The sequence below is a fragment of the Seriola lalandi genome, unplaced genomic scaffold, assembly GCF_002814215.2.
Source record: "Seriola lalandi dorsalis isolate HSWRI2012SDOR001 ecotype SW California unplaced genomic scaffold, Sedor1 jcf7180002054976, whole genome shotgun sequence".
Classification (NCBI taxonomy): Eukaryota; Metazoa; Chordata; class Actinopteri; order Carangiformes; family Carangidae; genus Seriola; species Seriola lalandi.
Window position 1 is genome coordinate 346678 of NW_019525526.1, and position 16933 is coordinate 363610.

Genomic DNA, 16933 nt, shown 5'->3' on the forward strand with positions numbered 1-16933 from the left:
CCACCCCCTCCACACACACACACACACACACACACACTCCCTCCTCCTCTCTTTTCTCCTTTAATTGGGCCCGTTCTCCTGGCACCTCTCCAGATCACACTGTCACTTTACACTGCGTAATAAGCTATTAGCCCCGGCCGGACCGGGCTGCGCCGCCACCCCACGCTAATCGACATGGACATGGTCATTGTGTGGGACTGGGACTAAGGACAGCACAGTCCGGCTATTGTTATTGCCTGGACCTCGGAGCCCCGGACGCCCACGCCCTGGCTCACAGAGGGACAAGGGGGTAAGAGAAGGGGAGGTAAATAGACAGGGAGATCAAGGAGAGGTGAACTCACTCTCACTGCCCCCTAGGAAACAACAAAACAAACTGTAACACCTTCGGTTCAGCCATCTTGCTTTGGCAAAAATATGACTTTCTGCCTCGTCCCAAAACAATGGAGCACCTGTTTGAAAATTAGACCCCGATTCAGCCGAAGCCGCTCCAGCTATTGACAAAACAATTTATCATTAACATATTTTATCAGCTCAGTTTTGGCCGAATTCAAACCTTGTCATTTATGTGCAGGTCACGCAACTGAAGTGCTGTTTCTTTTTTCCAGTTACCTTTTCCTGGCACCTCGGCTCACTGACATGCAAAATACAGTTTCTCACTGAAGAGTTCACAATGATTTCCCAATTACAAACACACCATTCAACCACAAACACACACACACACACACGTACGCACTCATGCACACGCACACACACACACACACACATACACACCGCAAAGTGGTGGCCTTGTGGTTTGTGACTAAATCTAAAAAAGTCAGGGTGAAAAATAATCTTCCGCAAATCACTGTGTCTTAAAAAAATGCAGACGTGGGAGCAACAGCATTTTTTGATTTTTGATTTTTGTAGCATCTTTGCAGTTTCTCAAGCTTTTAACTCTGTGAATCTATTTGTTTATTTATTGCAGTGGTTTTCAAACATATATCATATTTTTTGTATTTTTGTTTTTTTCTTGAGCTTAGAGCTGCATATTTTGCATGAAAGTTGCTTTATAAATAAACTTCATTCATTCATTCATTCAGAAAGGGCCAAAATTCAGATTTGTCAGATATAACGGACACGAGACTCTCATCGACAGAAACACAAGAGCAAGATATATTTTCCTGACTCCGGTTAGCCTGAGGGTGACCACCCCAGAGTTTCACAACCACTGCATAAACAGAGAAATATTCATTATTAGTGTCAGTCTACATCTGCCTGTTGTTGGGATCCCCTTGGCACCAGTGACAGACAGGACTTAACAAAACTGCACGGTGCTGTTTTCACATATTTGTGATATATTTGACACATCAGACATACATTATTTGTGCTCGGTGTTTATTTCTCCTGCAGCACTTTGATCAGAATGCATTTGATGGGAGCATATCTTCTGGCTGCAGGATGGAAGCGAGGAGGGAACCTTCCCTAAACCACGTTACATCTCCCGAACAAGTCCCAACACCTCCAGGCAGAAAATCAAGAGGTTAGACGAGGCCTTGGCACCGCAGCCCGTCTGAGGTGCTAATACTTGCACACAGCCTTGGCAGGGAGGGAGACACAGCTCTATTTTATGTTGGGGATGTACAGACTTCACATTCATCAACGAGTGTCAATCTCTCATTTGTCACCAGGACGAGATTCAGAACTTCTGCTGCTGCAGAACTGATATATACCTGCACGTAAATCAAAAGTAAGGAAGTCTGTTTATAGGAATGCAGCTTAATTACTCTGCTGGAAACCCAAATAATGACGGACGGGGTTTTTTTTTTTTAGGGTTTTCTTGGTATCAAAGATGTCTTAGTTTCTGTGTGTGTGTGTGTGTGTGTGTGTGTGTGTGTGTGTGTGTGTGAGTCTGTGGATGTGTGTGTGTGTGTGTGTTTGGAGGAATGCTGCAGGGGATGGAGGGCAGGCCGGGACAGAGCTATGAACAGGTGCATGATGGGGGTTAGTCCAGGGAGGAGCCCCTGTGGTGCAGTATGAAAGATTGACAGTGGGAGTGTGTGTGGTTAGACGTGTGTGTGTGTCTTGAACTGCACGTCTTCAAACAAATGTTGTTTCACATGAAGAAAACCTTCAAACCTCTTTGTTTTACTTTCATCATTTTAATGTGTTGGAGTTCACACGAAGCGGAGTCTTTCAGTCACATTTGTTTTTGCTCTCTACACGTGTGACTTGTGCATCACTATAATAAATACACAGTGTTCTCCATCTGTATTCACTGTAGGACTTTTTGGATAAAAACATCACCACATGTGTAAAAAGTGTATTCAATTACAAACATGATAATCTGCCAAACACGAGTCCTGCTTCTGTCTGGACTGTCTCTTGTTTATTTAGGAAATGTCTCAGGCAGGTGCCGGACGGAAGAATGAAAAACGGACCCGAAGGTAAGAAACTGAGATGCATTCAAGTGTCAAATCAGCTTATTTCTTAGCGCACTTTTCTTGTATTCTCTGTATTGACAGTTGAGACTTAATTTTCCTAAGTTAGACGGACTCAACCTTCTGCTTTTATACAGGCCAGATACAAAGACAACAGCTGTAACTTTTACATTTGACAAAAGGAAGATTTAGAAAGAGTATGAAAGTGAATATCAGAGTTATGAATAATAAACAGAACTTATAAATATACTGTGTGTGTTATCTAGAAGGGATTCTGACTGTGCTGTGTTGAACAGTTTCACTCTGCATGTTACAATTCTGTGACTTTCTTATCTATCTGTCTATCTATTTATCTTGCACCCACCTTCACACACACACACACACACACACACACACACACACACACACACACACACACACACACCCTTCCTGCCTCCTCCCTCTAATCCAGCCCCCTCTGAGCTCAGGGTCCTGGGGAAAGGTTCATCCAGAGGGCGGAATCAGCCTCCATGGCAAACTAAAGAGCGGAGGAGGAGGTGGGGGGGGGGGGCATTCAGTAAGAAGGGGGACTGAGGGAGAGCATCATTCCTGATGGTTCCAGTAGGCATGATGGTGGTTAGTGTGTGTGTGTGTGTGTGTGCGTGTGTGTGTGTGTGTGTGCGTGTGTGTGTGTGTGTGTGTTGGAGGTTCAGTGGTTCTGAGGCTCCTCACCCACGTTGGTCTGGGTTCACCGCTCCGGGTGTCTGCTCTCGGGTCAGGGCCGAGCTCCTCGTCAGATCCCGGTTGTGGCAGCTGACTGAGGCCACAGATTCTGGAGGGAATGAAGACGTTTGTCTGTGTGGAGTTAAAAAGAAAAGACTATTTAAGAGGGATCTAACGAACCCTCGACAAGGGTAAATGCAATCATGACTATTTTTACTGCTGTGTTAGTGGCTGGTTTGGTTGGTGATCTCACCACACAGAGTACAACTACAACTACAACTGAGTCAAATAAACTGTTTTGGAGGGAGATGTTCAAATCTCACAATCACAGTTTAGCAATTAATTAAAATAGCAGTGGTTTTGAATATCTAATTCCATTAATTACAAATTATGCACATGTAAAATTACAGCTGCACCCACAGCTGTTTCAGTTCATTTTGATATTGTTTGATCAGGCCTGAAACATGCTGGAGATCGGAGACCCAGCCAGGGGAAGCTTTTATTGTCTTAAATAAATTACTTTAGTGATTTGGTGACACAGTTATAAAGTTATAAAGACGGTTTTGCAGTGAGGGCACATTGCACATTAAAGGACACCTCACAGCTTCATGACCATGTTTCATTAATAACTTCAATTAACTGACAATCGGTTGAGGCAAAAGTATTTTAAGAAAGGATAAAGACACTTAATCTTTTCTTACAGCTGAATCAGAAACTTTAGATATAGAACTTCTTTGACAACAACATACAAGTTTCATGTTTCTGCAAGTTGATTTTCGCACCATGATGAAATGAACCACGTGGAAGACAGGAAAGTTGCCAGTTCCTCTGGAGCAATTACAGGTTAAGTGCCTTGCTCAGGGGCACCGCAGTGCTGGTGAATGAGAGACTGTTTGGTGTGAGTGTGTGTACACAGAGAGGGAACAGGAAGGGGAGTGACTGCTGCAGCAGTGTGTGTGTGTGTGTGTGTGTGTGTGTGTGTGTGTGTGTGTGTTGTTTACAGTTTACACAGCACCACATTGGCAGAGCATCAAAACCATGTTTCTTTTTGTTATGAGGTAAAAATAACCCCCAACCCTGAGGCAGGGCCGGGGCAAACAGACAGCTTCCCGGGGCCTTTCTGTCATCCATGATACCCCACCAGTCCACACCAGTCCCCACCAGTCCACACCAGTCCCCACCAGTCCCCACCAGTCCACAACAGTCCACACCAGTCCACACCAGTCCCCACCAGTCCACACCAGTCCCCACCAGTCCACACCAGTCCACACCAGTCCACACCAGTCCACACCAGTCCCCACCAGTCCACACCAGTCCCCACCAGTCCACACCAGTCCACACCAGTCCACACCAGTCCAGACCCTCATGGGAAGACGTTTTACCCAGAGGGAAACATTAAGCGATACCATAACAAATTGGGACACTTCTTAAATCATGAGAAATAACTCAAAGATGGACGTTTTAAATTAACAGGCTGAATATAATCAGTAATTAGTCAATTAATTCAAGTGCTTTTCACTCAAGAACTCATCCACTGTGAACGAGCCGGACTGAGATACTTGTAGTCCAAAGGTTAAGGAAGGGGATCTGCATGAATCTCCTTGTTTGTTGTGTTTGAGTGCGTCGAGCTGCTACCTGCACAGGTGTGCTGATGGCAGATGAAACCGTGTTTTACTGTTTCATAGGTCATGTTACAGAATGAATGAAACTGTGGTTTTGAGATTTGTTGACCTGGGAAATTGTGTTTCTGTTCATAAGTTATATGGGTTTAACCTGAAAACTGGCGCTGGCGTTGCTTATTGTGAGAAATGGATGATAATTGATGTAATTAGATTTTGGTTGGTTCAGGGGGAGGGGCTTAGCAGTTATAAGCCTCTGGCCGACAGGGCTCTGGAGTAGTAGTCCATGACTCTGAGGGTGACGTGGTTGTTTTGTTTTGCTGTGGGCGTCCAAGTTCTTTTTTTTTTTTTCTCTCACTATTTTTGTAAATAAAAGCACTGCACTTCAATCTGCTTTTGCGAATCAAGCCGTCTTGTTATTTTCCTGACACAGCTGACCCACTGTTTTTGTGACAGCGACAAAGTCATCGTTTCCTGTCAGAGGTGGGATTGTTCAAAGTCAAGACGACTGCTGGTTCTCCAGCTCCTCACAAATCTTCCCTTTAACTCAGTAATAATCTGAAGCGGCGTTCTGTCCCAACAGTTATCACAGGTTACAGCGTCTGGAGTCTCTGTGAATTTGTAAGGCCACCTGATTGAAACCCACAGAAAGGGGAAAAGGGATATGGTCTAGTGTGTGTGTGTGTGTGTGTGTGTGTGTGTGTGTGTGTGTGTGTGTGTGAACCGAAGGGGGTTGAAGAGCTGGAAAGCCCCCAGTGCAGGTGCAATCCAGGGCCATCCGCGACGCTCCGTCAGCTTCGTGCCGGGCCAGTGAGGGGTTCAGACAGGGGGGGGGTGGAGGGTGAGATCTTCTCACCCCGCTGGCCTTCTCCTGCGAAGCAGAGCTGGTAATTTGGACAGAAAACTGGATTTGTGCCCAGCGGCCCAGCAGAGCCTGGGCAGCAAGGCAGTGAAGCAGCCCACGGTCGGGGCTCACAGCGGGGGACAGGGGCTGAACTCAGGATGACCAATATGTTTTCATTCATTCATTCATTCTGCTTTTCCTCAGATTGCCTCTCTCCCCCCTCGACCCCTCCCGCTCTCCCACTCCACAGATCCACTTTTCTGTGATCAGCTTAGTCGACTCGTACTGATGGATCATCGACTCCATTGTTAATGGTGCATACCAATGGAAATACAGTTTACCTCTGAATTAGGCCATTATTTCTAATTCTTCATAAAATCTTCTGTGTAAAAAAATAATAAAATAAGAACATTTTAAATAATAATAAAATGTCTCTGTTGTGTTTCTTCCCATACGACAAATTTATTTTTCATTCACCTTCTAACTCTGTTTTGGTCTTCACCAACTCCTGAGGAAAACATCTGGCTCTCCAGCTGCTGGTTCCACCACATTTACCAGTTAATCGCTTGGTCCTTTCTGCTGTTCGTTGTGTGTTACTGCCACAAAAAAAAAACCAAAACAATGAGCTTAAAGAAGGTAAAATGCTGAACAGAGTTGAGGGAAACTGTGGAGATTTGATTCACTGTTAATATATAAATATTGATTAGAGCAGCTTTAAGCCCCAAACAAACAAGCGACAGCAATGTTTTAATTATATAACCTCTTTAGTGAACGCCTTAGTGTTCAAATTAGCTAATTTATTTGTGTCCATTATGAAAATGTAACTTGAATATCTATCTGTCAGCTCCAGGCTGCTGTAAGCTGTGGTCTGCCAGTGTTGTCAGAATCAACAAGTTACAGGTTACGTAACCCTCCTTTTAAAACACTGCTCTTTTCTGTGCCTCTATCCTCTGCACTCAAACAAGAACAGCAGTCTAGCAGATTCACCTGCCAAGCTTTGTTAGTCAGTGTGAGGTCTGCATCTGCCAAGGCAGGCACAGCGAAGTAATAGAAGGTAATAAAGTACCCCGTAATAGAGCATCGCAGAGGAGGTAATTACAGTGAGGGGTGTCTTTTAAAGGGCTGTTTGTAATGATTCATGGTTGCACAAATGCAATTTTCCTGTCACTCCCCTCTCATCACTCATTGCTGCTCGCCTGGATCTGCAGGGAGTCTTCTCCTCACCCCTGCAAGGAGCATTTCTACTGTACTAACCAGACACATCAAACATTTCACGCACAGGGAAAAAAAAATTCCATTAATTCAGCTAATGTTCATTTTAAGGGGCTTCGCTACGCAGTTTCTGGTAGCGCCGTAGCTTCCAGCGCAAACTGCTTCTTTCATCCCACACACCAAAACAGCTCCCACTGTGAATGTTATTATTTGCTGCCGACAATCATCAAGCGGGAGGATTCAAATCTGAACCATTCACTTCCAGTCAGCGTGCATGTGTGAGCATGTAGACAGGGGTGAGCCACAATGCAGAGACGTCTAACCTTTCCTTAAGCAGTAACAGCCCAGGATTAGTAGACTGTGGTATCCTGCATCTGCTACAGATGTTGATTATTCTGATATTAAAGAGTTGCTTGAACTTTTTTAGTTAGGTATTTGGATCCTCTGTAGCCACTCGTCTTCCTGGAGTCCACTCATGTAAACAAGACAAAAAAAGTCATGTAAATTAAAATCAAAGAACAAAGAGAACAAGAAAATAACCACAAAAACTAGAAGAAGAAGAAGAAAATAATGAATAAAATGAGGTCGGTTGGTTGGTTGATGCAAACATGTAATATGTAAACAATAATACCAATAACAAGAGCAAAAGGGAAAAGAAGAGAAAACTGCATTTTTATTGTACGTCTTCTTAACTGAGAAAAACAAGAAATCTTAACAATAGTGTAGTAAAAATGTTTCAGTGAGCGAGTGTAAAGCGAATAAATCAAGAACGACTTGGACTCAAAATAACAGCTGGCGTGATGAAGGAAGTAAAAGAAGTAAGGTCGTGAACGGCTCATACCACACCTGCAACACAACGCAAGAATGATGGTTCAATTAAAATCACTTTAAGAAAAGAAATAACATATCGATGCTAAAATGTTCCAAACTAAAGGCTCATTTTCTAGCTTTTCTCCAGAGCTTTCAAACAAGCCCCTTGGCCTTCTTCAGCAAGTGGAACTTTGCTCCGGTGACATCACGAGACCTAAGAGCTAAACTGCATTCGTGCGATAACAAATGGTCGTGTAGGTTATGGGCTGGGGAAAAAAGCCGTGGAATACAATCGAAAACTCCACAAAAATTGGAAGTAAGTGAACCTTGAGTTTAGATTATTTTGTAAAGATGAATGAATCTACTCGTCTCGCTCGGGGTATTCCACAGTCTCGGGTTGCTGATCAAAGAATATGAATTCACAACAATAGAGAAACTTACAGTGGGCCTGATTTTTCTTCCATGAATTCCAGAAAAGTTCACCTTTGATTTTTTTATGTGGTTTTCAAGTGATGTTTTTGAATTGGGGGGGGGGGCATCATCTCTGCCCCTGACTCGTCTCAGATCCTTGTGTCTCTCAGTCAGTCTTGACAACTCTATAGGACTATTTGTCACCACAAGAAAAGCTTCTCAGGACCCCCCCCCCCTTCTCCTTTTAATAACCCGGGTTCGCATGAGACGTCATTCATGTTCAGAGAAGGCGGGCTGGAAGAGACTCGCGGCGGAGCAGCACACCGACACCACGTCTTCCCCTACGCATCCCGGCCCCAACCGAGACCCAGACATCAAAGGCAGGTGGAGTGAAACCATGAAATTACAGGTAAGGTGTCAATTACCCTTTGAAACCAAGCACTCTCCAAATCCAGGCAAGACCCAGCCGGTCCCTGGAATTAGAACAAATAAAGAGTGACTGAAGGGAGAATGGTAGAGAAGGGGGGAAGAGGAGTGGAGGAGGAGGTTTTACAGGCTGTGTTGACAATATGGCATCAGTATAAAAGGTCCTAATTCAGCTTTAAATTACCCCCCTGTACTCCTCTCCTCACACAACCGTACAACCGCCACCTGTTTGGGTGTGTGAGGAGGTCTTGTCTGGGAAATAGGTGGAGAAAGGACTGGTTGCAGGTAAAAAATCTGCATTTACATTATTGTTTTTACTCACACCAACTTTCTCCTGAGTTTTTTTTGGAGGAAAAGCAATACTTTTCTACCCAATTACATCCCTTCTCTCGCTCGCCCACCTTCTTCTCCAACACACAGGGCAAATTTGAGCATGTAATGGAGGGTAAACCCAACTAAACTCCCTTCTAATTTACAGGAGCACCTTTTTATGGGAGGCATAAAAATCTTTATAGGGTATATTACACATAGTAACATCGAACTGATTGTTAGTCATTCAAGTTTACAGTCTGTGTCGAGGGGGAAGGTGCGAAAGTAACGCAGTCTTTTTGTTCATGTTTGTTTTTTTTCCAAAGTTGTTAGGTGGAGTCATCGCCTGCCTTTTAGTACAAACACCAGATTAATAATTTACTATTTATTATTTTCTTATGAAGAAAACTGTCACCGTGGGAATTAATTGAATTAATTATCATTCTCCCTTACTCTCTCTCTCCCTCTCTCTCTCTTTCTCTCTGTGTACCATGAAGCCAGTTGACAGCTCATGAGGGAAAATAAAAAAAATCCAACCATAGCTTTGGGTTACACAACACACACCCACCTGCTGCGCCACAGACATCGCTAGCCTGGTCCAGCCCAGACGCTGCAGAACACCCACAACGCTTCCCTGCCCCCGGCCTGCCTTCCTCTGCCAGGTGGTCCGCACCGAACCCGGGGCTCCGAGGTAGCCGGACGAAGGTCAACATGACCTGAGAAGACGGGAACTCTTTGCCTCACAAAGAATCTATTTATATATGAATGTGAATCTGAGAATAAAGAACATGACAGAAGCTGAAACGACTTAGACTGCGGTCAGCTCAGATACTGAGCTAGATTTAACAAACCACACTGTAAGTGGTTTTAACCCGAAAACACTGCAGCATCATTCATGAAAACAAAACCCTGCATGTCTTATTGACAGTAAATCAGATGGTAGACCAAGCGTGCGCAACAACCAGAACAACATCCTGATCATATTCACATTAATGTCATTTTCAAGTGTTTTCATGTCGTACGTGCGTCGATGGGTTTTGTCTTTAAAATTCAGAAACCAAGGAACGATGACTCATGGTGGAGGTTAAAATGTGGCCTTGAAAAATGGCAGCTGAGAAAACAATCTCAGACGAACTACACTTAATATCGCTTCATCTATGTTAGCAGATAGCGTTTGCTTCGTTGTCACAGGGTTGCAGGTTTACAAGTGGAACTTTAATAATATCGTGGCTGCTCTTAAATGCTTCAAAGTTAATTTTCCTTGGAAACAGCAGTTAACACCAGAGCACCTGCTGAAGTTACTGTATGTATTGTATATATAACAGCGTATGTCAGTTCAGTTTCGTGTGATGGTCAAAAGTCAAAGTATAGTAGAGTATATAAAGAAAGGCCTTGCATTTCAAATAGCAGCTCATACACAGTAAGCCATCGTGAACATAACAACATATTGCAGTTCACAAAAAAAACCTACTGATGCAGTGTCATGAGTTACATAACCTACTTGTGTTTTTTTGTTTAGTCTGCTGTCAAACCGTGCATCACGTCTTTATGTGAGGTCCTCTTATTATTTTCATGCATTGTGTAACTGTCTTGTAATGTGCCAGCACCAATTAATGAAGTCGAATTCCTGTTGTACCACCTGCACTTGGCACGTAGACGTGATCCTGACACAGAGCAACAGCAAACGGGTTAAGGTCTAATTGAAATTCTCCATCACAATTTCTTCCTGTAGTCATGAATGTGGACACATTTTGACAGTTACCATGGAAACCGCAGACTGTATTATGATGACACGCCTGACACATAATGAAGTGAGCAGAACGTGTCTTTGCCTCTTGTCACCCTCCAGAGGAGAGTTAAAGGGCAGGATTCGCTCACAGCTGCTTTTCTTTCCTAAGTGTTTCGTGCTGTAACTATTAACTAGTTTTAAACTTTACTAAATCTGGCAGCAACATTAAAACATAAGAAATGTCTTAGCTAGTTGCTAGGAGACAATTGTATTGTGCCATGTAGTCAAAAGCAAAGTAAAGATAAAGTCACTGTGTCATGGTTTTCCCTAAGAAGACACTTTTTGTTTGTACACTTTTGGACTTTTGTTAGACTCTTATTTTGTATTACTTCCCTTGTGTGTCTTGTGGTTATTTCACTTCCTGTCTTTGTCATGTTTCCCCTCCTTGTAGATTGTCTGCCCCGCCCTAATGTGTTTCACCTGTGTTCAATTACCCATGTGCCTTCCTTGTGTCTATTTAGTCCCTGTGCTCTCATTTGTCTTTGTCAGTTTGTCCTGTCCCCCACTGCGTCTGTTTGAGCTGATGCTTAGTTTTCGGTTCATTCATCCTTCGTTGTGGATGAGATTTTTTGCTGCACTTGACTCCATTTTATTTTCCTTTTTAGTAAGACTTTTGTTTATTCACCACCTACAGCAAATTCGTCCTCTGCCTTTGGGTCCAAAATCAAATCGTGACACACTGTAGCATCACAGGCTGCAATAAACTTCCAAATATAACATATAATATATTGCCAACCCTTTGTAATTGTGGGTATAACTTTGTTTTAATTATATGCATTCATAGAATAATATATATACATATATTAATATCTATATTATTTGTGTTAGAATGAGTACGAAATATATGACTATGCAAGCTAGCATAATCTATCTGGCTAATGTTAGCTGTTCATTTAACAAAAACTAGGTATTACTTGGTTTTAAAAAAATATTATAAATTCAAGCATAGATAATATCTATGCTAGCAAGCTAATGTTATTTAGCCAGTCATATAACCAATTGGTACGATTTATTCATACATGCATGAACAGTGTGTGAGCGGTAGTGGGAGTGGGGAATATCTGATATGCTAGCTAGCTAATGTTATTTGTTCATTTAGCAAAAACTAGGTATTTAATTTATACATGTACAAACAACTATGGGTGTTTAGCAATATTCATACAATTTAGAAAAGGAGGGAAATATCTATGCCAGTAAGCATGTGGTTATGTAGCACAAACTATATATGACTTTGATTTATTCAGTGGGAAATGTCTAATTTTCATAACCTAGCTTAATGTTAGTAAGTCGTTTCTCAGGTTACATCAGCATTAAACAGCATTTTATCAAATGTCACGTCAGCTCTGTCAGCGCTATTTCATATTATCACTTTATTCTTCACTCTAAACAGGCCATATATTAGCAAGCTAATGTTTTTGTCAGTTAACTGAGCAGCTACGCTACACTGTTCATAGGATCTGCTAAAGAGGGAGAAAGTAGCCTACTGCATTATTGCACCTATTAAAAACAGGTATGGTGTTTACAAATGTTTCAGTCATTAAACTGATCACTTACATCCCAATGAATGCTGGAGTATAAATGTGCATGTAAACAAACTAACGGAGAGGGTGAGGCAGACAGAGCAGACAGTGTGTCTGTCAACAGCCTGATGACAATAATAAGCCATTCTACCTTTACTGCTTCATAAACAACTTCCCATTATTAATGACTGCCGTGATTCATTGTGGGCTGCGGTCTATGCATGAACTGTGCTAGTGTGTGGCAAAGTTTCCAGCAGCTGAGGCCAAACATCTGTCAATTCATCTTCCACTTCCTAATGAACTTTTCTTTAAATCATCATTTTGTTACAGTCAATCATGGGAGGTGTGTGGATTAGCTTCTTTTCATGCATTTAACCCATAAGAGGGACGTGTTTAGAGTTTACGTTATAAGATCAGACAGCCACTTTTCACTGAAAACTAAAGTCAGTGCAGAAGTTTTAAAAAACGACGGACTGTAGAAGTTTTATGTGATTATAGAATTTTTCAAATTTAGCTTTTCTTTTGCAGAAAAATGTTTTCCGGTGTTTGCTTGATTGACAGGTGTGCCACAGTTTTAGCTCCACTAACCAGCAAAGATACAAGCAATAGACTCCAAGCTTTACTTATGTTCCTTGTGGGTGAAGATCTATCCTACACCCAGAAGAATGTGAAGTTAAAGTACCGCAAATGTTTTCTTTTTCTTTTAACGTAAGACATATGCATCTCAACAGTTTTAAACCAGTTTCCTCTCGTGTGTTTTGTGCAGGATTTTAAAAGTATTTCTCTCATGAGATGATTTTCAGGCGTTGAGAGAATCAGCCTGCGCTTTACGACTTGTGTGACTGATGAACAGGTGTCATGGCCGATCCCAGTCAGCTGCGGTGGTTGCTGCATCTTAGATTTCTTAGCGACCTTTTCCTAAAACCTAACTAAAGTTGTTTTTGTGCCCTAATTCTAACCAAAGCCATTCCATACCCTCAACCACATTTATTATGAACGCCTGCTGGTGGTGCGCTCCTATGGGTTGTATCCGAGGACTGGGACAAGAAACCTCTTTGGCTGTTTAGGTTGGAGGACTTGTTGTGTAGGTAACCCTTGATCAAGCATCTGCGAGAGCCGCTGAGCTTTCAAACAACGTGTGAACTCACCTTTGTCTGAGCCACACGACACATAACGACAAGTGAGTGATCCTTTTCTTTTCTTTTTTTTTTTTTTTTGTCTGCGTCTGCCTCACAGGGGGAAGTGATGCAACGTCGAGCCAGGAGATTCAAAAACAACACAGAGCTGAAAATCAAAGCGTCCGGGCGTTTGTTCATGCCTCGCTGACAGACGACGATGCTTCAGTGGGGGAGTCGTGAAAAAGGCTTAAAAGTCTCTCAGTTTGGTGTCACTTCTCTGCCGTCACTCACACACACGTTTACATATATTGCAAAATGGCTATTTGTGTTGAGGCAAATGTTCTGGGCGAACTCGAACAAGCTTCTAGCTGTTTGCCTTCGTAAGTGCACTGTGTGTGCTGGATTTCCATTTTATGACTCAAACATAAATTATAGATAGTGATTACAAAACATCACATGACTGGAGGTTTCATGAGTAAAACAGAGCTGAAAAACACGTGTTGCCACAGATAAACCCAACAACATTAAGTGTTGGAACAAAAGTTTATGAATATTTTCGCTCTCTGGAGGTCTGTTGTTGTTGCCCAGCTGGGACAAGACAGCTGGCCCCCGTGCTATGCCATTACATCGGATCCCCTTATTACAGAGAATCACAGCAGTAATGGAAATAACCCGTCGTCCCGGGCCAGGTAGCTCGACAGGCCCATAAATCAAACCGGTGTTCGGGGAGGCGTGGGAGGTGTGGGGAGAGTGGGTAGAAGAGAAAAAGTAGGGTAAAGAGAAGAAGGGAGGAGTTTCCTGTGCTTGTTGACAGGCTCCAACGAGGCTTGAGCAAACAGGCTCTTCAAGGTGTGAGGACCTCAGACAGACAGGTAAGTTGACAGACAGGTTAGAAGCAGGGAGACTGGCTGAGAAACTTTAAAGTAGCTCATTTGCAGCTTATGAAAATGAAAAATATCCCAGCAATAGCAGCATGATGTGATTGATCTAGATGAGGGTTTTTTTTTTCTTTTTCTTGTTATTGTTCATTTTAACTGGTGTGCTGGGTGGGCGGGGTTTATTTCATCAGTGTGGATTAGGAAGTGGGATGGGAGGAGTAGGGTTGTCCACTGAAAGTAGAGATTATTACTCAGGGGAGATTAGTGGATGGAAATTAGTTTAGCATGGAGCATGTCATCAGTGACTGTCTGCCTTCTTATTTGAAGATATTTATCCAGTGTTTGACAAAACCATCTAAGGGGTTCCTGAGACCTGAGTACTATTACGTGTTGTAAATATTTGATATCGAATGAACTTCAGATGGCCAATGACAAATTGGGTAATCACAAGAAGCAAAGGTAAATAAGAAGCACGAAGGGTAGGCCTGACAGAAAGCCTCATAAAAATCAATCTCAGATACTGCATCGTTGCATTTGTTGATTTCACAAGACTAAGTTTTACTCACTTGCAGACACGCACACGGACAGCTGTAAAACGCCACAGATGGGCAGTTGTTTTAATTTACACTCTGCTCAGAGGACGCGCTCCCTACAGGCGCAGTAGATCGTCGTCCACGTGTCCCGGACGCCACGGGAACCTGTGGAAACAACAATCTGGTGGCTACGCAGACGTCCACGCAGGTAGCTAACATGGTCACAGTGACGATGCTAACATGCTGCTGTTTCTGCAGGTATAATATTTACCATGCTCACCGTCTTAGTTCAGTGTATTAGCACATGCTAACATTCGCTAATCAATACTAAATAGAAAACCCAGCTGAGGCTGATGGGAATATATTATTAGTTTTGCAGAAAAGGAAAAATTGAAACTTTAATCTGATGATGTTGCTCGACAGAAAGTCAGAGGATCACTAAAGTTATTATCCTGAGGTGAACTTGAGAGTCTGCACAAAGTTTCAGACCAACACAATACTTGTTGAGGTATTTCAGTCTGGACCAAAGTGGTGGAGCGACTGACAGTCCACTGTCCCTGCAGCCACACTGCTGGTGTTACTCATTTAGACTAGGCTTATTTGTCACATACGGCGCCCCACCTCAGCCCACTAACCTCAGCAGCGTTTCCACTGGCTGCTGATGCGAATGGTTTGGTTGCACATAATTAGCGTACACACTCAGTGGTTTGCTTTGACATAATTTGTCAAAAAGAGTCTTGTGGCATCACGATAATCAAAAGCCGTTCTCGGATTTGTTTTACTTGGTCGGGATTTTGATGATTTGTCTCCGTGTGAAGGGGCGAAATTCCTTGCGGTGTTGCTGCTGAACAATCCTGCCACTGTGTCTCTCCCCGCGTTCTGACTGATTGGGTGTCTAATTATGATCCTGCAAACTAAAAGGGAGTGGATTCCCTATGATCTCTATGGTTTACATTAATTAGCTATTATGATGTTGCTGTGGTGTTTTTAATCCTAGTGTAAAACATGCATCTCAGTTCCCGCACTCTTAGAGGTAATATCAAACAATCACACTGAAGAAATTATAATAACAGTAATAATCATATAAAGACACTTCACTTCAGCCCCCAAAATAAAGCCTGTTTAATAATGACTGGATTGATATCTTTGCAGCTGCTCACCACCCTGTGGCAAAAGTGGGTGTTTGTCTTCCAAAATGATGCATTTGACCGTGTTATAGCGTTTTATGTGAGTGATCAACAACAGCAGCGTGACTTAGCGGCGCGTCTCACTGGTTGTGTATGAACAGATGAACTGAATTCATCTGTGTGGATGATCTGGCAGAGATATGATGTTTGAGAGAGGGAAGCCATTTAGAGAGCTGTATTTATCGCTCCCATTAGTAGAAGCCACTGAATAAAACACAGGCAGGTAGCGAGTACAATGGCGCAATTGTTTTTCTAGGGCAGAGGAGGATAATATTAAGTGCATTTAATATTCATTTATATATTTTTGTTCCCAGTTTGGATTGCAGGCCTCATCCTCCTTTCCAGCAGGGCTTGTTTAGCGTCGAGCCCTGGGGGGAACAGGTGGATTTTAGGTGCGTTCTCTCGCTGCGTCTGCACAAACCTGCACACACCAGGAGACAATATCGCAGAATGGATGGCACAGTTCAGATGTATTTAATCAGCTTGTAATTGTGCTTTTGTGTCTCAGGTTTGCGTAATTTGCATACCTCGTGAGTCGTAAAAGGGCGATTATGTTCCATCATGCCACCCATCGATGTTTTCTCTGGGCACGCGATGCTATGTGTGCTTGGCAGGGGGGCCGGTCTCTGCATTTCAACACAAAGCATTTTGTTTTAGTGCTAATTACACGGCAGGCAAAGGCAGATGAGCCGTGTTTCTTCCTCCCTTCTGTGGGTGACAGTTATTGACAATTGGCCCCGTCTAGCCATAATACGCCAGAGGCAGAGGAATCAACCACTTCCAAAATAAACATTGCAGGGAGAGGTGCTTCAACTGCTGCAGATTTTACCCTGACAACTGTAACTATGTTCAACAAATTAGTCCCAGAATCCCCGGGTGTTTACGCTCTTTAAAATGAAAGAGATAGCCTTTCTTCTGACTGACACTCGGGATCCTCCAGATTTGGCGTTTTGTTTTCATTGCCTCGGTTGTGAACGGGCACGGCAGATGACACCCACTCCAAGATGCCAGTCTGATTGCCAGAGGGTCAGACTGTATCTGCAAGCAGTTCTTGGCATTTGTGTCTTGTTCCAGATTTACTGCTAAACAGGTGGGAACATTTTGACTGGTGTCAGTTTGACTGTCAATTACAGAAAATTACTCCGAAGTTTATCTTGC